Raw genomic sequence first — 26,023 nt, forward strand, 5'->3', positions numbered from 1 at the left:
TATGGTGTAAACTGAAAATTAGCTTTTCATAACAAATAATAATAGATTTAATGTATTTTTAGAAGTGAAAACTTCTTTAGCAGCGATGGGCACTTGTTGGTAGGGAAATATTATACGTTCGCGTCATTGACATGTACATAACTGGCGCATGCGCAGTGTGCTATGCGCCTTATACACTTCTTGGATGGGTGAAAGTTCGCGTCACCGACATGCTTATACCAGCATATCGATGCCGCTTTTACGTGATACTTAGATAAATTTGAATCAAACATTTTCATTTCTTACTTTAGTTACCATAAGCCTATTGTATCTTTGTTAGAACAAAATTAAATAATTGAAAGTACAAAAAGTCTAAGTATTGTTGAAATTAATGATGACAATGATTCAAACAATTAAAATAATGTTAAAAATCAAGTAGATTGAAATTTAAGTAAATACAAATACTATTCATAAATAATATGATTGTATATTAATTGTTATTTCAATTGAATTGTATTTATATTTTATCATGATCTTGTACAGCCCGTAATATATTTAAATAATAAAAAACCATATAAACATGCATAAAATTGTTGCTCGGAGTGTCAATAGATGTGTAAACCAGATTGATGTTATTTTGTGACTTTTTAGTTTCCATTACTGCCTGGAATTTTTTAGCTATAGAATCTACCAATCTCTGCAATGTTCTTATACACATTGATGTTTTTTATTCGGATGTGACTGTCTCATGCTTCCAAAATATTACAAGGTGTATAGTTTTTATTTCTTCCCCACTTAAAATGCCAATAACTTATTTCTTTAATTCAAACTAAATTATTTAAAGTACGAAAAATTGCCAGAAATGTTAAATTCCCTATTTACTATTGTGGAATATTCATACATTTCAAAAATAATATAACATAATGCAATAGGCCCATAATTTTAAATAGAATAATACAATAATATTTATAACGTTTCATTTGAAATATTTAAATAGTAATAAAAAATGTAAACATTTATAGAATGTTAGACTCTATTTAAGTCAAAAAATTTTTTGTCACTTAGGAACATAAATAATCATAAACAATGGAAAGTTAAATTAATAAACCATTATTCACAGGAACTGGTAATATTAGAAATCGAATAAGGAAGCTGTTAAATATTGAGCATCCTACTCCACTTCCTATTTAATAAATTATTGAATTTAAATTGAGTTAATTGCACGTGAGCTTATTAGCACTGAATATTACAATTAAATATGTAATAATTAAAGTCCCGTAACTAACTTAGTCACGGTACTAAAAAATATTTAATTTGCATAAACAAAGGGTTAAAATTAAATTGTTTTAATTAACGAAACTAATAACGTAAGACGTTTCAAATGAATTAGTATTTGGATGTGGCTTTCATTAACCAGTTGTAAAAATGGCGAATGCGCCATGTTTGAATGTCGAGAAAATATTTACACACATTTCCACACAATCGCCGAAAACAAACAAACATAATAGTATGTACAACGTGAACAAATTATATAAAAAATACCTAAACAAAATAATCGATTTCACTCATTATCAACAAATTTCGTTGTCCCAGCATCAAAACCAAAACAAACAAGATGTGAATAGAAAATGTTCGCGACGCAGATCCATTGTTGCAATCGGAATTCGGAGGTCGGAAACACGTTCTGACGTTGGGCGTCGTGACGTCACCGGCCGACGCACGTTTCCATTCATCGAACGACGCGGTGTCGAGGAGACAGACGGTCGGACGGGGCCCCTATAAGGAACGCGCTAATTTTAACCGACCCCTTAATTTTTTTTTTTTTTTTTTTGGACCTAATTATCGCCCTGTTCCCGTTCATTTGTTCCGCTAAACGGCGACACGTTCTAAAATCGTACGTAAATATGTCAATGGACTCTTATTTTTTTATGTTTGAGGAAATTTGGTTGACGAATTTCAACTTCTGAATGTTCTTTGTATTTCAGTGTAGTAATTTGGGTGTTGTGAACAAAAAAAACAGTCTTCCCATTGGGGCTATTTACTTAGATAGTGGGATAATCAATACAAAAACTAGTAAATTAATTGACTGTTTATAATTAGTGTATATTGGAAGAGAAATAGCAAAGTTGCAGCTGAAATTTGCTTCCTGCAAAACAAATTTCTGATATTGATTTTCAGATTCCAATAACACATCGTTCAATAAATCCCGAGACTAACCCAGAAATGGTCTTAGTAGTACCAAACTGGCCACGTTTTCCTAGGGTACGAACCTTTACATGAAACGTGTAAAAATTTCACGTCGATAGGACCACAAACAGCAGAGTTATCGAGGTTAGAGTCACTTTGTAATTTGTTTGATAAATGGAGAAAAGCCAGTTTCGAGTGTTGATAAAATATTGTATATTTAATGGGTAAAATCACCGTAGAAGCTCAACAATGGCTTGAAAAACATTACCCGGACTCCTCTTCATTCAAACCAACGATTTGTCGGTGGTATGCTGTGCTTAAACGTGGTCGTACGGACACAAACAATGCGGAACGTCCGGGTAGGCCATTGGAAGCCGTTACACCGGAAAATGTGAGTGAAGTGTTAAAAATCTTAATGAAAAATCGCAAAGTGAAGGTCCGTGAGATTGCAGAAATGACACAGATATCATCTGGAAGCGTATTTACAATCATTCATGAAAAATTGAGCATGAAAAAGGTTTTTTCCAAGTGAGTGCCGCGATTGCTTTCAGTGGAACAAAACAGCAAGCCACAAGTCCATGAAAACAAAGGCAAAATTGAACGAGTTGGCCCAGAACCCCCCCCCAGCGACTACTAACTCTTTGCTGACCTCAAAAGATGCTCCAGGGAAAAAAAATTTGGCTCAAATGAGGAGGTCATTGCCTAAACTGAATCCTATTTTGAAGCAAAGGATAAATCCTTTTATAAACATGGTATAGAAATGTTGAAAAGGCGTTAGAACGATTGTATCACTCTAAAAGGAGATTATATTGATGAATAAAAATGATTTTTTTTTTAAAAAATTGTTGTTTTCGTTGTTAGTCTCGGGACTGTGTTAAAATTAATAAAATTATTTACTATTTTAGTCATGTGGGTTTCTTTCCGAAAAAGTAAGTGGCCATAATAAAATATTTTCACACTAAGAAATTTAAATTTTCATGTTCAAATAAGACAAGATTAATTTTGCTTCTTCATTTGGGTTTCTTCCCAGAAAAGGTCAAAGGGATGAAGAACACGTGACTAAAATAGAAAGAAAGTATCAAAGTTTCAGAGAGAAGTATATGTTGCTGAGCTTTTTACTGCTGTAACTCAGTTAATTTTATACTGACTGAAACAAATTATGTACCATAGGAAACATAATTTACTCGTTTTTCTAAAAAAATATATAATAATAATAATAATCTCGATTAGGGTTATCGATAATTCTGGGCAAATAGGTGGTCCTAAATGAAAATAAAGTGAATATAATTTTCGTGTTCAGCTCACCTCAGGAATCCTCTAAATAAATGTAAAAAAAAGTTTGTATATTTTTATCGTAAATTAGTATAATTGAAAATTACTAAAACTTCAAATAAATGTTATTACAAAATTATCTTGTCTTTGAACGTTGTCTTAATTAATGAATATTTCTTAGAAATGAACAACTTCAATAGACAACAAAACAAACCTTTCAATCACAAGTCAATTAAAACTTGAACCAAAAAAAACCGCGAGGGCGTCGCAAACAGATCTCGAAATCGGCAACAATAAAAAAAACGTTCTCGTCATTAACTCTAAATCTGATCGTGATCGAATATCTGTCGTCGCTTTTCCATTTCGTCGAACAACGGTTCCGCTCCGACGTTGATCTATCGATTTCGTAACAATGAAGTGTTAATTGTTTTCTCCGCTGATAAAGGAAAACGTATGTCTGTGTTCCGCAGTTCCGGACGTAAATTTCTGGTTCAAGATCACGGTAAACTTTCCGCGTTCTCGTTTCGACGTTCGGAATTGTGTAACGCGACGGGAAAATGGATCGACGTCGGGAAAAGTGTTTTCCATTACGACGTGTCGGGATGTTGGCCTATAAATATACTTGCCCAATGTGCATCGAGGGTTTAACTTACCTGAAAAAGAATAAAAGATATTTAGATACATATACACATTAAAACATCAAAAATTTATTATTCATACGAATAAATAATGAGTTGATAAAATTATTATTTACTAATTTATGTATAGTAAAGTACAAAGATATTGTTTAATAAATTATGTAGAAAAATTTCTATTAAAACCAATATTAATTATTAATAATAAAATTATATTACTTATCCAGTAATTATGAAATTTTAAAATATTTAAAATTATTTTAAAGATCTTTCACATAACTAAAGAATGTAATTTTAAGCAATAAACAATTCTTAAGCTTTATTTAAAACAAAATTCAATCAGTCTCATTAATAAAATACAAATTAATATTCCAAGAAATCTTAAAAACAGATTATCAATAATAAAATTATATAAAATCCATAAGTACAGTTAAAAAATATCGACATTTATGATAGACACAAGATAATTGTTTAGTAATCATCAATATCTGATATATTTAAAATTATTTTAAAAATATTTCACATAACTAAACAATGCATAAGATAAAAGAAAATAATTTTATGTAACAAACAATTCTTAAACTCAATTTAAAACAAAATTTAATCAGTCTCATTAGTAAAATACAAAATTATATTCCAAAATATCTTAAAAACAGATTATCAATAATAAAATTATATAAAATCCATAAGTACAGTTAAAAAATATCGACATTTATGATAGACATAAAATAATTGTTTAGTAATTATCAATTTTTGATATATTTAAAATTATTTTAAAAATATTTTACATAACGAAAGAATGTATAAAATAAAAGAATTTAATTTTATGTAATAAATAATTCTTAAACATTATTTAAACAAAATTTAATCAGACTCATCAATAAAATACAAATTAATATTCTAAAAAAATCTTAAAAACAGATTATTAATAATAAAATTATATAAAATCCATATAGAATTAAAAAATATCGATATTTATGACAAAAGTCAGACAATTGTCTAATAATTATCAATTTCTGATGTATTCAAAATTATTTTACTGATCCTAAAAATATTTCACATGACTAAAGAATATATAAAATAAAAAAATATAATTTTAAGTAATAAACAATTCTTAAACTTTATATAAAACAAAATTTAATAAATCTCATTAATCAAATACAAATTAATATTCTAAAAAATCTTAATATTAGAATATTAAATTAGATATTAGATTATTAATAATAAAATTATATAAAATACATAGGTAGAATTAAAAAATACTGATGTTTATGACAAACATAAAAATAATTATCAATTTCTATTACACTTAAAATTAATTTACTTATTTTAAATATATTTCATATAAACAAAGAATATATAAGATACAATTACATAATTTTAAGCAATAAACAAAATATAATCAGTCTCATTAATAAAATACAAATTTATATTCCAAAGGAGCAAATTTGGAATAGACATTCAAAATAAAAAAAGACAGTATCAGCAAAGAAGTTGCTAAAAAAATTTATAAAAAAATTTTGAGCAAAATTATTCCTTTCATCAGTTAGAAAAATATTTTAAAAATTTCAGTTAGAACGAGTGTACCAATTTTTAAGATTATTTGACGTTCTTTAATTGAATTCTTTTTCTTTTTTTTTGAAATATTAATTAAAATCTTGAAAAAAGATTAAGATTTAAAAAATGTGTAAAAGAAAAATATTCTGAATATCATGAAAATAGGTTTTTCTCCAAAAAGGTTCATTGCAAAAGTTTTGACAAATTTTTTGGAATAGAAAAAAATTGTTGGTCATATTTTAAAAAAATTGATTTTTTATGTAAAATTTAGAAGAGATTGAAAAAACGAAGAGTATTAAAAATTTAATAAAAAATTATACATTGCATACAAAAGAAGCTAAAAAATTAATAAAAAAATTTTGAGCAAAATTATTCCTTTCATCAGTTAGAACGAGAAAACCATTTTTAAAAATTATCTGACGAATTTTATTTGAATTTTTTTTATTGGCATCAGTAGATTTATTTCAAAAGTGGAATAGGTTTGCTAAAAAAATCCAGAAAAGTATTTTTAATTTGATGAAAATCAAAGTTTCAGCAAAGAAGCTTCTAAAAAATTATTTTAAAAATTTCAATTCGGACGAGTGTACCAATTTTTAAGATTATTTGACGTTCTTTAAGTGAATTCTATTTCTTTTTTCGAAATGTCAATTAAAATTTAGAAAAAAGATTAAGATTTAAAAAATGTGCAAAGGAAAAATATTCTGAATATCATGAAAATAGGTTTTTCTCCAAAAAGGTTCGTTACAAAAGTTTCGACGAATTTTTTGGAATAGGAAAAAATTGTTGGTCATATTTTAAAAAAATAATTTTTTTATGTAAAATTTAGAAGAGATTAAAAAAACGAATAGTATTAAAAATTTAATAAAAAATTTAACATTGGGACAGTTTGTGAAGCAGTTCGTCAATTTAGTTTCATTCTATATTTATTATTCATTATTATCAGTCTTTGAATACACATATACAATAAGTGTTAGACCCGAAGCTTTTAAATCAGATTATTTTAATAATAATAACGATAATAAAATTAAGTTCACAGTGTTTCAGTCGATTCAAAAACATAGCACAGTAGCCGATGACATCATAGGTAAATAAAACTGCATTATTTATGGGCAATCGGCGTATGGCTCCCACGAAATTCCCCCGGGATATTGTGCGCGTTGATTTATTCTCGCCGAATATGCTCCATCAAAATAATTCGGACGATATTTCTCTCCGTCACCGGCCACATTATTGTCATGGAATCCAAACATACGGCCATCAACGAGGTCACGATATTATTAGACTCGGATTGGCCCCAATGTTTCAACACTTTTCCCATATTTTTTCCTGCCCGATTTTTTATGGGTCGACCGTTTTCTTTCCGATTGTCCGTTTATTTTTCCGACTCGACTTCAAATTCGGCACCGTGGCGTATCAATTATGTGCGAAAGTGTGCTGCATGAGGGGAAAGGAAGTGTGGTTTACGATATTCGAGGGTATCGATTCACGAACCCACGCACATCCGTCAACAATAAAATCGCGAGCGTTACGCATTTACCTACTGGAAAACCAATCAAAATTCCGAACGATAAATTGCGCCTTTTGCATACGCGGCGAAGAGAATTTTCTCATTACCGCCACTTATTTCAGTGCACGGTTTTACGACGCCGTTGCGCCGCCTTCGTAATTTATTTACCTTTAAAAATTTCGTTTTTAAGCCGGCGCACAGACGGCTTAAGCAACGATATGTTGTTGTTTTTTTAAAAAAAAAGAACTTGACTACTCTTGTGACTTGAACATTTTTTACGTCCGTTATTAATGAGAAGGTGGCATCTGTATGTGGGTAAAACGCATTCGCAAAGTGAGAGTTTTGACTGGCGGTTCGCTGAAGAGTTCGTGTACCCCGAAACGCCGCAGATAAACGTACGCAGATATCGGGGTTTCTGCGAAAGTGCTTGGATGGTAGATGATATAGTGTTTCGGAAACATAAAACTCCAGACTGGATTGAGAGATTTATGCAGTTGTAAACGGCTTCGGTGTCGAACTTTTTCGGCTCGTGTTGCATCAAACGAGATAATTTGTTTGTGATTGTAGTGTCTGCGTCGTAAATAAACAGAACACTACTCATTCAATTATTATACATATTGACAGAGTTCAGTTGTAGTTATTCCTTATAATGACCACTCATATTATCTTGATTATAATTGTGAGATTTATCAAGTTCGATTTCTATAAACATACAAATTTCGTCTAAAAACCTATAAAAAAGAACAATTTATCAAAAATTTCTAAAGGAAATAATTTATAATTACTGAACAATTATCTTATGTCTATCATAAATGTCTATTTGTTAATTGTACTTATGGATTTTATATAATTTTATTATTGATAATCTGTTTTTAAGATTTTTTAGAATATTAATTTGTATTTTATTAATGAGACTTAGACATCAGGAAACTAATAAAAGGTACAGTTTTGTTCAAAATTTTCTTCTTTGTTGAAAGATCAATTTCCATCAAATATGAGATACTTTCCTGTAATGTTTTTTTTTAATGTCTTCAGTATTTGATAAAATTTGTTGGCACCAAAAGAATCTAACTTTCCCTTCATATTTATTAAAAGATGTTTCTGTAATTTTCATGCTATTCATAAATATTAAATAAAAAACGTCGGAAAATGTTTAAAAAATGATATTCTCTTCTAACTGATAAGAAGCACAGTTTTGTTCAAAATTTGTCCAATCAATTTTTTAAACAGCTTCTTTGCTGAAAGACCAATTTCTTATGTCTATCATAAATGTCTATTTTTTAATTGTACTTATGGATTTTATATAATTTTATTATTCATAATCTGTTTTTAAGATTTTTTAGAATATTAATATGTATTTTATTAATGAGACTGATTAAATTTTGTTTTAAATAAAGTTTAAGAATTGATATTACACAAAATTATATTTTTTTATCTAATACATTTTTTAGTTATATGAAAGATCTTTAAAATAATTTTAAATATATCAGAAATTGATAATTACTCGAAAATTATTTTACGTCTGTCATAAATATATTAACTATTATTCTTTAACTCTACTTATGATTTATATAATTTTGTTATTAATAATTGGTTTTTAAGATTTACCTTAAAGTGTTCTCAAAACTGAGCAGTTAAATGAGTTTTTTTTTTCAAAATTAATAATAATATTGAATAGAATTCAATAAATACCATGTTCTCCATCTATATAAATTGGTCTATAACTTTTTGCTATTATTTTATATAAATTCTTAATAAATGTTCATGAAAATATCTCCCTTAGACATCAGGAAACTAATAAAAGGTACAGTTTTGTTCAAAATTTTCTTCTTTGTTGAAAGATCAATTTTCATCAAATATGAGATACTTTCCTGTAATGTTTTTTTTTTAATGTCTTCAGTATTTGATAAAATTTGTTGGCACCAAAAGAATCTAACTTTCCCTTCATATTTAAAAGATGTTTCTGTAATTTTCATGCTATTCTTATTTTAAAAAAATTCATAAATATTAAATAAAAAACATCGGAAAATGTTTAAAAAATGATATTCTCTTCTAACTGATAAGAAGCACAGTTTTGTTCAAAATTTGTCCAATCAATTTTTTAAACAGCTTCTTTGCTGAAAGACCAATTTCTTATGTCTATCATAAATGTCTATTTTTTAATTGTACTTATGGATTTTATATAATTTTATTATTGATAATCTGTTTTTAAGATTTTTTAGAATATTAATTTGTATTTTATTAATGAGACTGATTAAATTTTGTTTTAAATAAAGTTTAAGAATTGATATTACACAAAATTATATTTTTTTATCTAATACATTTTTTAGTTATGTGAAAGATCTTTAAAATAATTTTAAATATATCAGAAATTGATAATTACTCGAAAATTATTTTACATCTGCCATAAATATATAACTATTATTCTTTAACTCTACTTATGATTTATATAATTTTGTTATTAATAATTAGTTTTTAAGATTTACCTTAAAGTGTTCTTAAAACTGAGCAGCTAAATGAGTTTTTTTTTTCAAAATTAATAATAATATTGAATAGAATTCAATAAATACCATGTTCTCCGTCTATATAAATTGGTCTATAACTTTTTGCTATTATTTTATATAAATTCTTAATAAATGTTCATGAAAATATCTCCCTTAGACATGAGGAAACTAATAAAAGGTACAGTTTTGTTCAAAATTTTCTTCTTTGTTGAAGGATCAATAGAATAGAATATACACAAAATTAAATTTTTTTATCTAATACATTTTTTAGTTATGTGAAAGATCTTTAAAATAATTTTAAATATATCAGAAATTGATAATTACTCGAAAATTATTTTACGTCTGTCATAAATATATTAACTATTATTCTTTAACTCTACTTATGATTTATATAATTTTGTTATTAATAATTAGTTTTTAAGATTTACCTTAAAGTGTTCTCAAAACTGAGCAGTTAAATGAGTTTTTTTTTCAAAATTAATAATAATATTGAATAGAATTCAATAAATACCATGTTCTCCATCTATATAAATTGGTCTATAACTTTTTGCTATTATTTTATATACATTCTTAATAAATGTTCATGAAAATATTTCTCTTAGTTTCATCTTTAAAAGATGATCAATAATTTTATTGCTATTCTTTATAAAAAAAATTAAGTAAAAGACGTCAGGAAACTAATAAAAGGTACAGTTTTGTTCAAAATTTTCTTCTTTGTTGAAAGATCAATTTCCATCAAATATGAGATACTTTCCTGTAATGTTTTTTTTTAATGTCTTCAGAATTTGATAAAATTTGTTGGCACCAAAAGAATCTAACTTTCCCTTCATTTTTAAAAGATGTTTCTGTAATTTTCATGCTATTCTTTTTTTAAAAAAATTCAAAAATATTAAATAAAAAACGTCGGATAATGTTTAAAAATGATATTCCCTTCTAATTGATAAGAAGCACAGTTTTGTTCAAAATTTATCCAATCAATTTTTTAAACAGCTTCTTTGCTGAAAGACCAATTTCCATCAAATTTGAGATACTTTTCTATAATGTCTTTTATTTTGAATGTCAGTTTCAAATTTGTCTAACTTATTCTTCATCTTTAAAAGATGAACTGTAATACTCTTGTTATTTTTTATTAAAAAAAAAAAAATACTTTTCCTTAAAATGTTCTCAAAACTGAACTGTTAAATCATTTTTTTCAAAATTAATAATAATATAGAATAGAATTCAATAAATAATAAAATTGGTTTAGACCTTTTTTGCTATTATATTTACATAAACTCTTAATAAAATGTATAATGTAAATTTCATCTGTAATTTTCTATATTCAAAACAAAAAACGTCAGGAAACTAATAAAAGGGACAGTTTTGATCAAAATTTTTCTAAACAATTTTTAAGCAGCTTCTTTGTTGAAAGATCAATTTTTAAATGTCTTCCCGAATTTGATAAAATCTGTTGGCACCAAAAGAATTTAATATTCCCTTCATTTTTAAAAGATGATAATGATGATGAATAAAGATGTAATTTTCTTGCTATTCTTTTTTTCAAAATATTTAGAAAGGCGTCAGATAATATTTAAAAAATGGTACAACTTTTTATTAAAAAAAAAACACTTTTCTTTAAGGTGTTCTCAAAACTGAGCAGTTAAATCAATTTATTTCAAAATTATTAAATAATATAGTTCATAGAATTCTATAAATACCATATTCATCATCTATATAGGCTGTTCTATAACATTTTTGCTATTATTTATATAAAATTCTTTATAAAATGTACATGAAAATATTTCCTTTAATTTTTTGCTCCTAAATTCCAAATCCAATTTATTTATCTTTTGTTTTAGTTAATAATAATATATTAATATAATTATTATAATAATTAATAACATAAAATTTTTTATCTCTGAAAATTTTGTAAAGAAAAACATTCTACTTCAGTATACAAATAAATCTAACAAGGTAATAAGTCTTTACATCAAAATAATTTCAATAATGCTTTGAAGTCATTTTTTTCCACTGAACTCTTTTATTTTTAACCCCCTAAATCCTAAATTCTCAAACTTTCCGCTGTTGTTTCAAAAAAATATTTACAATTTCGCATTCAAGAGAGCTTTAAAAAGTCCAATTCAACCAAAAACTGCTGACTCATCGAAAATAACCGGTGACAAAAATAAAACCGTCATGTTTTCCCCAAACCTAAACCCAAATTATTAACTTGAACTCACGGTGCGATTTAAAAACTTTGGGAACGGATTCAAAAGTCATCTCGGACTGTTGCCAAACGTATTGGAATCCGCGAAATGTGATTTGTGTGGTTCGCAGTTTATTCGGTTTGACTGAAACGATATTGTTAAATTTGCGCCGCGTAATTTACGAAGTCGTTTTATTATTCCATTTTTTTTCTCCTTGGTTTCTTATTTAAAGTAAACGTAAATCAAACAGAACGATTTTTCATGCCGAACATAACAATAATAGAGCGGCTATTTCTGATTGCGTGGGTAAACAAAACAAAACATTGATTGATCGGGTTATTTTTTTGTGTAAATTGATTGTGTGATGTTCATTGGATACTTTTATAATAAAGCTGTAACATTGTTTGTTGTTTTATCTAGTTGTTAAAAAATACTGTCCTTTGCTAACATCAATAAATGTGTTGTTTTAAACCACACGGGCATAAATAAATTGAACGTTTGAAAACACACACGCACACAACCGTGTTGCTTTGCCCTCGACAGTCCCGCATCCATAAAATCAATCGGGAAAAATTTCACAACAATAAAACGTGCACACAAACCGAAACTGCGTCTGGCTTTCCAGAGCCTTTAATTGATCGGCTATAAATAAATATCCCGGTGGGAAAGATTTATTACGCATCAAATTGATTTCTATTACCTCTCTTGCTCTCTGCTGTTATTTATATTGAAATGTCACGGAATGTTTTGTACGCCGGCGAAATTAATTTCTGATGGTTTCCGAGTCAAAAATCCAAACCGTCGAACCGAGTAAGTTGCTGTTTGACACTAATTCATTTCGTACCTGACAAATTCTAAATCTGGCCATTCAAAAATACGTGGGGCATATACCCAACAAATCACCCCGTTGTAATTGATATGGACTCGGGGACGACGAATGGGCATTAATTAAGTTGTGCCACGGAATGCGTTCGTATTTTTAGAAACCCAAACAAGGGTAACGGATGTTACCCTGACTGTTACGAGGCCAGGTAGCACGAGCCCGAAAAAAACGGGTCAACGATCGGAAGTACTAAAAGGTTCCATTCGCTATCACGTTTGTGACTTTTGGGATATGGATACGTTAAATTTTAGTACCAAATGTTTTGGAGTTAACAACGTATATTTTTATCAACAAAGTGGGCAAGTTTTCCAACACAGCCCACTGATTCTGTTTTAATACATAAAATGCGTAAAATGTATGTTAATTTGATAATTCATTTTATTACAATTTACATTAGTTCGAAAAAACATAAATAATGGGACGAAAAACATATTTTTTATTTATATTTATTAGATTTTTTTATCATAAACATGGTTTATTTTCACTTTATCTAATAGTTACTATAATTATAAATATATTCTTTGAATAATAATTTTGTTTATGTTTACTTTTTTCTTTATTATGCAAATATTCCCAATGTTTTTTTTTATTTCAGATAAAATGGTTTAAAAATATATAAACTATTCACACAAAATTTTTGAATAATCTAAGTAATAAATATTTTTATAATTTCATTAAACAATAAAACTCTTTAGTTTTTCAACAATTCTTTGTTGTATTTAGGTGTTTTAAAATAATAATTATAAATAAAACATCATTTTTTAAATTTTTTGATTAATTATTACTAATTCTATTTATTATTTTTAGTATTTCCAACATTTATTTTAATTCAGTTTTCCTTTCTAAATTATTACAAAATATATTTTTGCAGTTTTGAACACCAATCTATACTTTTATATCCATTGTAAAATGAAAAAAAAAATTTTTCAACCATCTTTAATAAGATAAATTTAATTAAATGTTTTATTTTTTATTATTTAAAAGAATTACACTGGAACTCAATCAAAAATTAATATAAAAGACGATAACTTTTTTTTACAAAGATTTTAATTTAAACGTATAAAATTTATTATTTATATTTACTCTTTGAAATATTTTTATATTAATTAATTCTAGTTTAAAATTATCAATAAATTTATTAAATAAGGGTCTAGTTACAATTTAATTAATAGGATAAAATTAATCAGACGTTATATTTTTTATTAGTTACAATTATACTGATTTAAAATGCTTTTTGTATATTTATTTATCTATTTTATATAAGTTAATCGCCCATAATAACTTAATTAATTAATTATAAATTATTATATTAATTTTACTAATATTTATTTAATCCATTTTGAATTTAATCAGCCATTTTATTTTTTATTATTTAATTTAAAATTTACATTGATTTTAAGTGTTTTTTTTTGACTTTTTTATTAAATATTTTATTTGTCTATAATAATAAATATGGATGTTTTTTTCAATTTTCTTTAATTGATTGTTTCATTACAAAAAAAAATGATTAAAAAATTTAAATCATTTCTAAGTAAATTTTAAATAATAAATTCATTTGTTTTACAAATCAATTAACCTACTTTAAAACCATTGAGACTGTTATTTAGTTAAATTTTTACACATAATGAGAATCATTGTTAAATCTTTTGATTATTTATTAATATATTTTATAAATAATAATAATAATAAAAAAACAATAAAAAGTAATAAAAAAGTATTTTTCACTTAAATTTATTTTTTACAGACGATAATTTGAAATCGAACACACGAAAAATTTATTTAATTTTTTGTCTCATAAATATTATTCCAATTACACATTCATTCTTGACAGAGTATGTTGTTTATTAATAATTTATTGTTATTTTAAGTTTAAATTGTTCTTTTAATTAAAAAATATATGTTGATCATTTTATGCAAATTTTGAAACATTTCATAATTTCTTATTTATATAATTTAAATAAACAAATAAGCTGTTGAATCTTAATTCAAAATTTATTAAATATTAATTACTTTATTAGATAGGTATATTTTTAAATACACTGATAACTATATTTACTGTTAGTATAAGATCCCCTGTGTTTATTTTAATTTTTTCTAGTTTTATTAAAATTATCGATAAATTTATTAAGTAAGGCTCTATTTTACAATTTAATTTACTAATCCTCCAGTTTGATAAGATAAATTTAATCAGACATTATATTCTTTATTATTAACAATTACAGTGTTTTTTGTATATTTATTTGTTTATTTTATATAAATTAATCACTCATAATAAAGTTATTTGGTATTTAAATTTTTATTTAGTATATTTAATAAAAAATTCGAATGTCAATCTTTTTAATTAATCCATTTTGTTAGGATAAATTTATTTTAATTAAGGCGTTTTAATTTTTTTTATTTAAAAGATTTGCAGTGTTTTTTTTTGTAAATTTATTTATCAAGTACTTTTTTATAAGTTAATTAATTATAAATCATTTTAAAATGAAAAAACGTCCAAAAAGCTAATTTTACAACTATTTATTTATTCCTTTTTGAATTTAATCAGCCATTTTATTTTTTATTATTTAATTTAAAAATTGCATTGATTTTAAGTGTTTTTTAGATTTATTTATTAAATATTTTATTTGTGTATTATAATATATATGAATGTTCAATTTTCTTAAATTGAATGTTTCTTTACAAAAAAAAAATTATTAAAAAATGTTAATTATTTCTAAGTAAATTTTAAATAATAAATTCAATTTTTTACAAATCAATTAACCAACATTAAAACCCTTGAGACTGTTATTTAGTTAAATTTTTACACATAATGAGAATGATTGTTAACTCTTTTGAATATTTATTAATATATTTTATAATTAAAAAGAAAACAATAAAAAATAATAAAAACAAGTATGTTTCAGTTAAATTTATTTTTATAGACGATAATTTGATATCGAATATAGGAAAAATTTATTTAATTTTTTATCTTATAAATATAATATTATTTTATATTTACAATGTTCTTTTAATTGATTTTCCAAAAATAAAAAAAATGTTGATTATTTTAGGCAAATTTTGAAACATTTCATAATTTCATTTTTTATAATTTAAATGGCCAACAAATAAACATGTAAAATTATGTTTTATATGTCTGTATTTAATTTTTTAATTACTTTATTTACTCCTAGATATATTTTTGATTATACTGATAACTATATGTTATTTAGTGTTAGTATAAGATCCCCTATATTTATTTTAATATTTTCTTGTTTTATTAAAATTGTCGATAAATTGATCTTCTAGTCTACATTTCTAAATAATATGTCAATTATGGGGATAATGAAAAAAAAAATATTATATTTTACAATCAAAATTTTAATCGTTTATTTGTAAAAAAGGTTTAAATTTATTTCTAAAAATTGAAATATAATAATATTAAATTTTAAACACATATTTTAAAAACATACACAATAAATGTAATTACTTTCATTTATGTTCATGTAATTCTTATATGAATGAATCAATTCACCCATGCAAGAATTATGCAAAAAACGTTATAAAATTTTCTAGAGCACACCCCATTAAAATGCATAGGGTAGATAAATCCGACCGAGATTTGAAAAAACGTGACGGCTCTCGTTAAATTTTACGCCCGTTTCGTTATTTGTATCCCCCATTTTTGCCATCCTTTCGGCATCGTTACGCGACACAGTCCACCCCTTTCACAGGCTCACGGCCCGTTGCATTATTCAGCAGCCGCTTATTGCGTTCCTCCTCTCCGCCTCTTTACGTCTTCCACAGATTCCACTCTAGACGGATGCCCGTACATCGCATCGATACAAGGGGAGCCCAACAAGCGTCAGCCCTTCGGTGGAATAAACGTAAATAAGAAAGCCGGAGACGTTACGTAAACAGACAACGAATGGAGTGTTTATTTCGGGGGGGGCTTCGATCGAAATTTATCGAGGCCGTAATTGTGTTTGAATGCGGTGATTGTACCTGATGTGTTGCTGCCTCCCCAGTTGGGCAGTTTGAGCAACTTCTTGAAGCTGCTGGACCTCTTCAGGCTGCCCGATCGGGTGGTGTAATCCTGGGACTCCATTTTCATCGAAGTTACGGCGAATTGAAAATTTAGCACAACACCAAATAAGCCATGTTCACAACAACGATTAGATAATTATTGTCAGGATCTTAATCACTATTGTCTATTTTGCGCGAACCGTCGCGGACAGTCGGCCGACTTCTGGTAATTGGATAAAGGAACTGGATCCAATTAAGACCAACATCTATGTCGACTGATGCGTTTAAATCAATAAACACTTTCCTTGGACGTCAATTTGATTACTATTAAGAGGTGCCGAATGTTATGGTGCCACTGTTGTTCGCTTGTTGCTCTGCAATTAGATTCCTATGTTGACATTCATTGTCAATAACAATAAGCACGGCCAGTAGTTTCGTTTGTGTGGAATTCTCGGACAAATAGGATATGGTATTTGCAACTGATTAAAATAAATTTAAATTAATTCTCAGTATAACACCATTGTTCTATATAAGACGAAACGTTTGCTGTAAGTAAAATATATTTTACCATCTTTTAATTAGAATGTTGCTTATAATTTTAAACTGGATTTTTACTACACCTAAAGTAGCATAAAAATTACCGATACATTTTTATTAAACTAATTGTTTCCTGTGATAAGAAAAGGACCACTTCGTGATAACTTATGAACTTATTATATTTTAAATTTCCTCACTTAATGTTTAATAGTATAAATTTAATCAGACGTTATATTTTTTATTATTTAAAACAATTACACTGATGCTTTTTGTGTATTTATTTATCTTCTTTATATAAGTTAATCACCCATAATAAGGTTATTTAGTATTTCAATTTTTATTATAAGTTATTATTATTTATAAATATATTTAATAAAAAATGTCAAAAAGTATTTTTAATTAACCAATTTTGTTAGGATAAATTTATTTTAATTAAGACGTTTTAATTTTTTTTATTTAAAAGAATTACAGTAATTTTATGTGTGTTTTTTTTTGTAAATTTATTTATCAAATACTTTTTTATATTTTTTAAGGTAATTAATTATTATTTTATTACGTTTAAAATGAAAAAAAAAAACATCCAAAAAGCTTATTTTACGACTATTTACTTAATCCTTTTTGAATAATCAGCCATTTTATTTTTTATTATTTAATTTAAAAATTGCACTGACTTTAGATTTATTTATTAAATATTTTATTTGTCTATTAAAATAAATATGGATGTTTTTGTAAATTTATTTATCATGTATTTTTTAATATATTTAATAAGTTAATTAATAAATTATAAATTATTTTAATCATTTTAAAATGAAAAAACATCCAAAAAGTTAATTATTTTAATCCTTTCTGAATTTAATCAACCATTTTATTTTTTATTATTTAACTTAAAAATTGCATTGATTTTAAGTGTTTTTTTAGATTTATTTATTAAATATTTTAATCTATTATAAGAAATATGGATGTTCAATTTTCTTTAATTGATTGTTTCATTACCAAAAAACAAAAAAAAAAAAGATTAAAAAATGTAAATTTTAAATTATAAATAATTTCTTTTTACAAATCAATTAACCAACATTAAAACCATTGAGACTGTAATTTAGTTAAATTTTTACACATAATAATAATGATTTTTAAATCTTTTGATTATTTATAAATAATAATTAAAAAAAAAACAATAAAAAGTAATAAATAAAATTTACTTAATTTTTTATCTCATAAATATTATTGCACTTTTATTCTTGATAGTATACATAGTATAATCTATAGTAAATAGTATTAATTATTTTAAATTTACAAAGTTCTTTTAATTGATTTTCCAAAAATAAAAAATTATGTTGATTATTTTATGCAAATTTTGAAACATTTCATAATTTCATATTTTCACAATTATACATTTTTATTAAACTAATTGTTTCCTGTGATAAGAAAAGGAACAGTTCGTGATAATTTATGAACTTATATTTTAAATTTCATCACTTAATGTTTTATATTTTATAATCATTTAATATTTATCCTATTTTTATATTTCATAACTTATAATTTATATTATTTCATATTTATTTTAAATATTAATATTTTAATAATTTTTATTCTGTTTTTATATTTCATATTTTATAATTTATATTATATTATATATATATATATATATATATATATATTATATTTAATTTATATTTATTTAATTTGTTTTATTTTTATATTTTGTATTTATAATAATTTATATATTTTTTATTTTTATATTTCTATATTTATTCAATTTTTATATTTCATAATTCATAATTTATATTATATATTTTATTTATTTTTACATTTATTCTGTTTTTATATTATAATAATTTATAATTTATGTTGTTTTATATTTATTTAATTTATTTTTATATTTATTCTCTTTTTATATTTCATAATTTATGATTCATATTATTTTATGTTTATTTTATATTTATTTAATTTATTTTTAAATTTATTCTATTTTTATACTTCAATACATATTTTACAATTTATAATATTATATATTTATTTATATGTTTTTATATTTATATATTTCATTGTCTGCATCACCACCAATTAATGTAAAATATTTAACCCAAATATTAAACCTGTTAAATCTGGCATTAACACCGTTTCGGGATGACATTGTAGGTATTTAATTGCCCAGTAAGAAATAAAACAATAATATAGTTGACCAAATATTTTGGAGATCAAACAAAATTTTTGATTTATGGGAGGCTTAACGAAACGCAGATGCAAATTCGGTCACAATTCGTCGTAAACTTTCTTTATGAGTCGGTTTTATGCGTGAAAAACTTGGAACGTTAAAAACAATGATTTATTCCGAACGGCAAGTGAACAATTAAAACGTGTTTTTATAGTTTAATCATAAAACTTTTATGTGGAACTGTTTTAAAACAATGCAAGTTTATTTTAATCTCAAAATAAAATGAAAATATTTAAACCAATTTTTCTACAAATATTTTAAACTGTCATTATTACAAAAGCAAAAAAAATGTCAATTATTAATAAAAGACTTTAAAATATTAATTAATTATGTTTTTACATTTTTAAAATTAATAGTGATAATTTCATTTTTAATAAATTAAAATAATTGACACAGGGGAAAGGAAAAAATAGGTTTAAGTGTTCACATCTCGTTTTTCGCTCAATTTATCAATTTTAACAAATAATTTTAGATGATTAGAAAAATAATTTATTATATTTTGGGAGCAAACTTAGAACTTTCTTATCTCATATGAGGACCATAATTGAAAGTTATTATCAAAAATATATATATATATATATATATATATATATATATATATATATATATCCCATAAACTAATTAAAGTAAGTTGTTAAAGAAGACTCGACAATAACTTTTATAATAATAATTATTATATATAAAAACAGAGAGTTTTATCATTTATGGTAAATAATAATATTAATTAAATAACTAGAATAAATATTAGATCTTTGATAATGATAAGAAGTTATATTTTTTTCCAGCAATTTAGACACAAATTCAATTATAATTGCCATTAGAAATAAGAAAGTTTTATACGTGGTTTTAAAAAGCAACATATTTTTTGAAACAAATTTTATTCTTTGCTAAAATATTATCAAGAAATATCAAAAGAAGCCTAATTAAAAGAATTTAGTACTTATTTGTATTTACAACCAATATAACATTACAAACTCACCAAACATATTTCGAATAAATTAAAAGACTCAAAAATTTGCACAGCCTCAATAGATAAATGTTAAATGATAAAAATGTACGTCTGATAAATTTCGCGTCGTATTCCACCGTAAATCTGCATCTGACTGGCATCTACACGCGATCTATTTGCTATTTTTGTCGATTGGTAGTTTTCAATACATCTGGACAGAAATATTTACGAAAAACTACGTCAATATCTCAATTATGCCGGTCTTGAACAAACACGAGCTCAACAGACCATCTTTGACGTAATCGTGTCGGGCGGAAAAACGAATGGGACGTTTATGGTGGTCCCTAATTACGCGACATTTATGGAAAACTCGGCGAAAAAAGAGCCAAAAAAGCATTAATAATTATTACATATTGAATAATATGTATCATTAATGGTGTTGAAGTAACTCTTTCAAAAGAAAAACAGTTTTGTATGTAGACATAAATAATAACTGACTTCTTATATCTAAAGTCAAATATTATATATCATAGAAATTTAATAATAAGTGATTCAACTTCCTTAGAAAATATAAATTCTTGTTAAAACAAATATACTGTTTATGTATTTACTTAATTTCAAGTCTGATGAAATAACGTAAGTAAACATAAAATATTATTATTATATAAGTATTATCTGATATGAAAAGTTTTTTAAATATTTTGTTTTAGAAAAACAATTATCTTGAGCATTCAGACTTTCAAAATTTTTTTGAAATGTATCCCATTTTTCAATATAGACAAATATTTTTGGAAGAAAATTATTATTAAACTATAATTAAATAAATTTATATGCAATATTCCTAATTATAAATATCTTAGAAATTTTAATTAATATTTTTTTCTGAAGACTCCAAAAATTCGATCCATGATTTGCCACAAAAAAAATCGAGTTATCGTAGTTATGGACCTTATTTTTAACCAATTTGCGTCGAGTTACTGAATAATTTTTGTGTGACATATGTATATACCAATAATTTTTTCTACTTTCCCTTAAATCTTTCAAAATTAGAACAAACTAAGTGGACATAAATATCATCTTATAAAAATAAATTAACATCAGCAATTTCATAACATTAAGTACAAATTATGGACCAATATTTCTAATATATTTTATAGTTATCAAGAATATTAAACAGATTTTTAATCATTCGGTGATAAATTTCCAATAAAACGTTCCCTTATAAACATACATGGATCTTAAAGAAGTCTGACACAAGTGTTATAAAATTTATGACTTGTACTCGTAAATTACAAAACTGTCTCTATGTTATACATGTATATTTTGTTACTGACTTTGTATATGAACAATTGTGCGAATAAACCGCGATTGACTTTAAATAAATAAACTTAGTAAATGAACACTACAAAATTAATTATTTAATGTACGACACTCTCAAAATTTATTAGTGTAACGACCTCGCCATATGCAATATTATAATTACATGACCTTTAACACGGGCCAAGATAAAAATTGTAAAAATAATTTTGTATATTACAATTCATCATGCATAAATTAATCCGCAAACATTCGGCCGAAGAATTCCGGCGTCCGCAGTAAAGTCACAGGAATACTAATTGTCACTTCCTCCGTTTGCCGCAATTCAGCGGTATTTGTTTTAATAAATTAGGGACGACGTTCGTAAGCGAGCCAAATGGATTTCCGCCTTTTATGCGAGGCAGCAACGGCAAAACGGCAGACAGCACTGTTATATTATTTCATATTTCGTAGTAAATATTTTTATGAAAATTATTTTTACTGTGTTTCATTATTTATATAGTGCAGATGTTCTTGTAGGAAATTGCATTCTGGCAAACATTTTGACTTGTTATCTAAAGTTTACAAAACACATCGTGATACGGAATGATTTTTTTAAAAGTGAATTATTGGAATTATACGTGTTTTGTTGACAGAAGTTTATGAGACACACCACAACTTATGCATTTGGACATATTAAAATATTATCAGTTTATAGCCCAGGCCAAGAGGAAGTTCGTATAAAATAATTATAATTAAACTACATATTATTCTTTTATGACAGATTAAATAAATAAGAAATTGTTACTTAATCAATAATTTTTCGTTAAAATTTTGTTTAACATTTTTCACCAATAAAATTAGGGAATTGCAATTTTGTTTATTAGAAATAACCTTATTATTCAAGTACATTATGCAATGACACTGTTTTATCAGTTGAAAGACATTCATAAATTTAATGATGACATTAATTGCAGTGTAAATAAAAGTTAAACTAGCTAATAAAATATAAAATGTAATTTTGATTAAAGTAACTCACGGTAATATTTACTATTTATTATATGTAATTTAATTTTGAAATTAGATGAACGTTTTTAACAAATTATGTAATTCGGGGCTCAATAAGTTATTCAATATTTCAGTCATATATTTATTAATTAATTTATTTTTAATATTACATGTATTTTAACAACATTTGTGAATAATTATTTTACGTTGTTGGAGGTTCAATAGTCTCGTAATTCACAGAAATATTTCCTATTATTTGTTAAATTAATTTGAGCATCTATATCTAATTTTTTATTAAGTAATTTATAGTAATTTTTATTTGAAGTTTAAAGTGTGTTACTGAATAATTATTTTATCTTGTTAGAAGTGTACTAGTCCAATAATTGAATAATTTTAATTATTATTTAATAAGTAATTTATGATTCCATAAGTAATTTTAATTTGAAGTTTAAAGAATGTTTCTGAATAATTATTTTATGTTGTTAGAAGTCTAGTAGACCTGTAATTTGCAGTAATTTTTACTAATATTTAATAAGTAATTTATTATTGCATATGTAATTTTCATTTGAGGTTTAAAGTGTGTTACTGAATAATTATTTTACGTTGTTAGAAGTGTACTAGTCCAATAATTTACGGTAATTTTTACTAATTTTTATTAAGAAATTTATGGTTCTATAAGTAATTTTAATTTGATGTTCAAAGAGTGTTTCTGAATAATTATTTTATGTTGTTACAAATCTATTAGTTCAATAAATTTACAGTCATTTTTACTAATTTTTAATAAGAAATTTATGATTCCATATGTAATTTTAATTTGGTGTTTAAAGAGTGTCAGTGAATAAATATTTTATGTTGTTAGAAGTATACTAGTCCAATAATTTTGAGTAATTTTAACTAATATTTGGTAAATAAATTATGATTTCAGATATAATTTTAATTTGAAATTTAAAGAGTGTTACTGAATAATTATTTTATGTTGTAAGAAGTTTATTAGTCCAATAATTTACGGTAATTTTTACAAATTTTTATTAAGTAATTTATGGTTCTATAAGTAATTTTAATTTGATGTTTAAAGAGTGTTTCTGAATAATTATTTTATGTTGTTACAAATCTATTAGTTCAATAAATTTACAATCATTTTTACTAATTTTTAATAAGAAATTTATGATTCCATATGTAATTTTAATTTGGTGTTTAAAGAGTGTCAGTGAATAAATATTTTATGTTGTTAGAAGTATACTAGTCCAATAATTTTGAGTAATTTTAACTAATATTTGGTAAATAAATAATGATTTCAGATATAATCTTAATTTGAAATTTAAAGAGTGTTACTGAATAATTATTTTATGTTGTAAGAAGTCTATTAGTCCAATAATTTACGGTAATTTTTACAAATTTTTATAAAGTAATTTATGGTTTTATAAGTAATTTTAATTTGATGTTTAAAGAGTGTTTCTGAATAATTATTTTATGTTGTTACAAATCTATTAGTTCAATAAATTTACAGTCATTTTTACTATTTTTTGATAAGTAATTTATGCTTCCATATGTGATTTGAATTTGAAGTTACAATAATGTTTCTGAATAATTAGTTAGTTTAATAGACTAGTAACATTGCAGTAATTTTAATTTGAAGTTTAAAGAGTGTTACTGAATAATTTTATGTTGTAAGAAGCCTATTAGTCCAATAATTTACTGTAATTTTTTAATAATTTTTATTAAGTAATTTATGGTTCCATATGTAATTTAAGTTGATGTTTAGTGTTTCTGAATAAATATTTTATGTTGTTAGAAGTCTATTAGTCCAATAATACAGTAATTTTTACTAATATTTATTAAATAATTTATAGCTCCATATGTAATTTTAATTTGAAGTTAAAAAAATGTTTCTGAATAATTAATTTATGTTGTTAGAACTCTAATAGTAGTTTATAATTCCATATGTAATTTTAATTTGAAGTTTAAAGAGTGTTACTGAATAATTATTTTATGTTGTTGAAGTCTACTGGTCCAATAATTTACAGTAATCTTTACTAAAATTTATTAAATAATTTATGGCTCCATATGTAATTCTAATTTAAAGTTTGAAGAGTATTTCTGAATAATAATTTTATGTTGTTAGAAATCTACTAGTTCAATAATTTAAAATAAATTATTAAAAATTATTGTAATTTATGATTTCATATGTAATTTTAATTTGAAGTTTAATGTAATTTATGGTTCCATATGTAATTTTTTTACTAAGTCTAAGAAAATTTCTGAATAATTATTTTGTGTTAAGAGATCTGCTAATCCAGTAATTGGTATGTTTACTAATATTTATTAAGTAATTTACGATTTCATATGTATGTTAATTTCAGTTGAACAGCCTCAATAATTATTTTAAGCCTACTAAACATTTTGCTTATTTAATTTATCCCTTTCGAGTAAATTATGCTTAACAATTAAATTTTGTAAAAATATGATATTTCCGTAACATGAAGTAATTACGTATGTTTAAAACAGTTCACATTAAATTACTCTTCACGCGATAGAAAATCGAATTTCAACCTCCCGCAAAAACCGCCGCAGAACAAATCCGAGGCCGAAGCCGTCCTGACAAAATATGCAAAATCACAGACATCAGCCGGGTCGCATCCGAGAATTCCGCACCAAACAAAACCGGTGCACCCGTACTAATTTTAACCGAGCCTCGAAACAAGAATAAGACCATCCCCCCTTGCGGGACGGACTTGTCCGTTGATCCGGGCCCGAAATGAATCGCGGACGCACTGAACTCGCCGTACCCACCGGCAGCTGGCTGCCTCTTCGTCGGCCGTACCCCCGGGGGGTGCAAGGAAGGAAGTACGTCTGGCGGACACGTGGGACGCGGACGTCGCCGTCGTGGCGGCCCCGAAAGCACAGCACACCGGCACACGGACAGCGGAGACGTCGAGAGAGAGGAGCACGAGCGAGCGGCGAAAACGTCCCGCGCACACTAACCTACACAACCTGAGCGGGGTTCGCGTCGGACCCCGTCGAATCTACGCGGGATGCGCCTTTGCCAAAACGCGAAACGAGACCGCAGCGCCGGATTCGGCGGCGACGCCTCGGAAAAGCTGCCCAATCGGATGGAGATTTCCGCATATTACATTATTTATTTCAAAGTAAGTTTATTTGTTTATTATAATTTAGGAAATATGGTGTTCCGATTTAAGAAACCCAATAACTGTTAATAGAAATAATAAACAAGAGCTTAAAAATTGGACAATAGAAAACAAGAAAATAACAATAAAAAGGTCAAAAAATGTATGGATAACGTAAACA

At 25.3% G+C, this 26,023-nt stretch overlaps 1 protein-coding gene across 4 annotated transcripts in view; it reads right to left on the bottom strand.

The window, feature by feature from the left end:
• Positions 1–26,023, bottom strand: part of LOC109602344 (rho guanine nucleotide exchange factor 11) — a 146,717-nt gene that overhangs the window by 61,766 nt on the left and 58,928 nt on the right. The gene's annotated exons all lie outside the window — the stretch shown is intronic.

This window comes from Aethina tumida, chromosome 2 (assembly GCF_024364675.1).
Source record: "Aethina tumida isolate Nest 87 chromosome 2, icAetTumi1.1, whole genome shotgun sequence".
Taxonomy (NCBI): Eukaryota; Metazoa; Arthropoda; class Insecta; order Coleoptera; family Nitidulidae; genus Aethina; species Aethina tumida.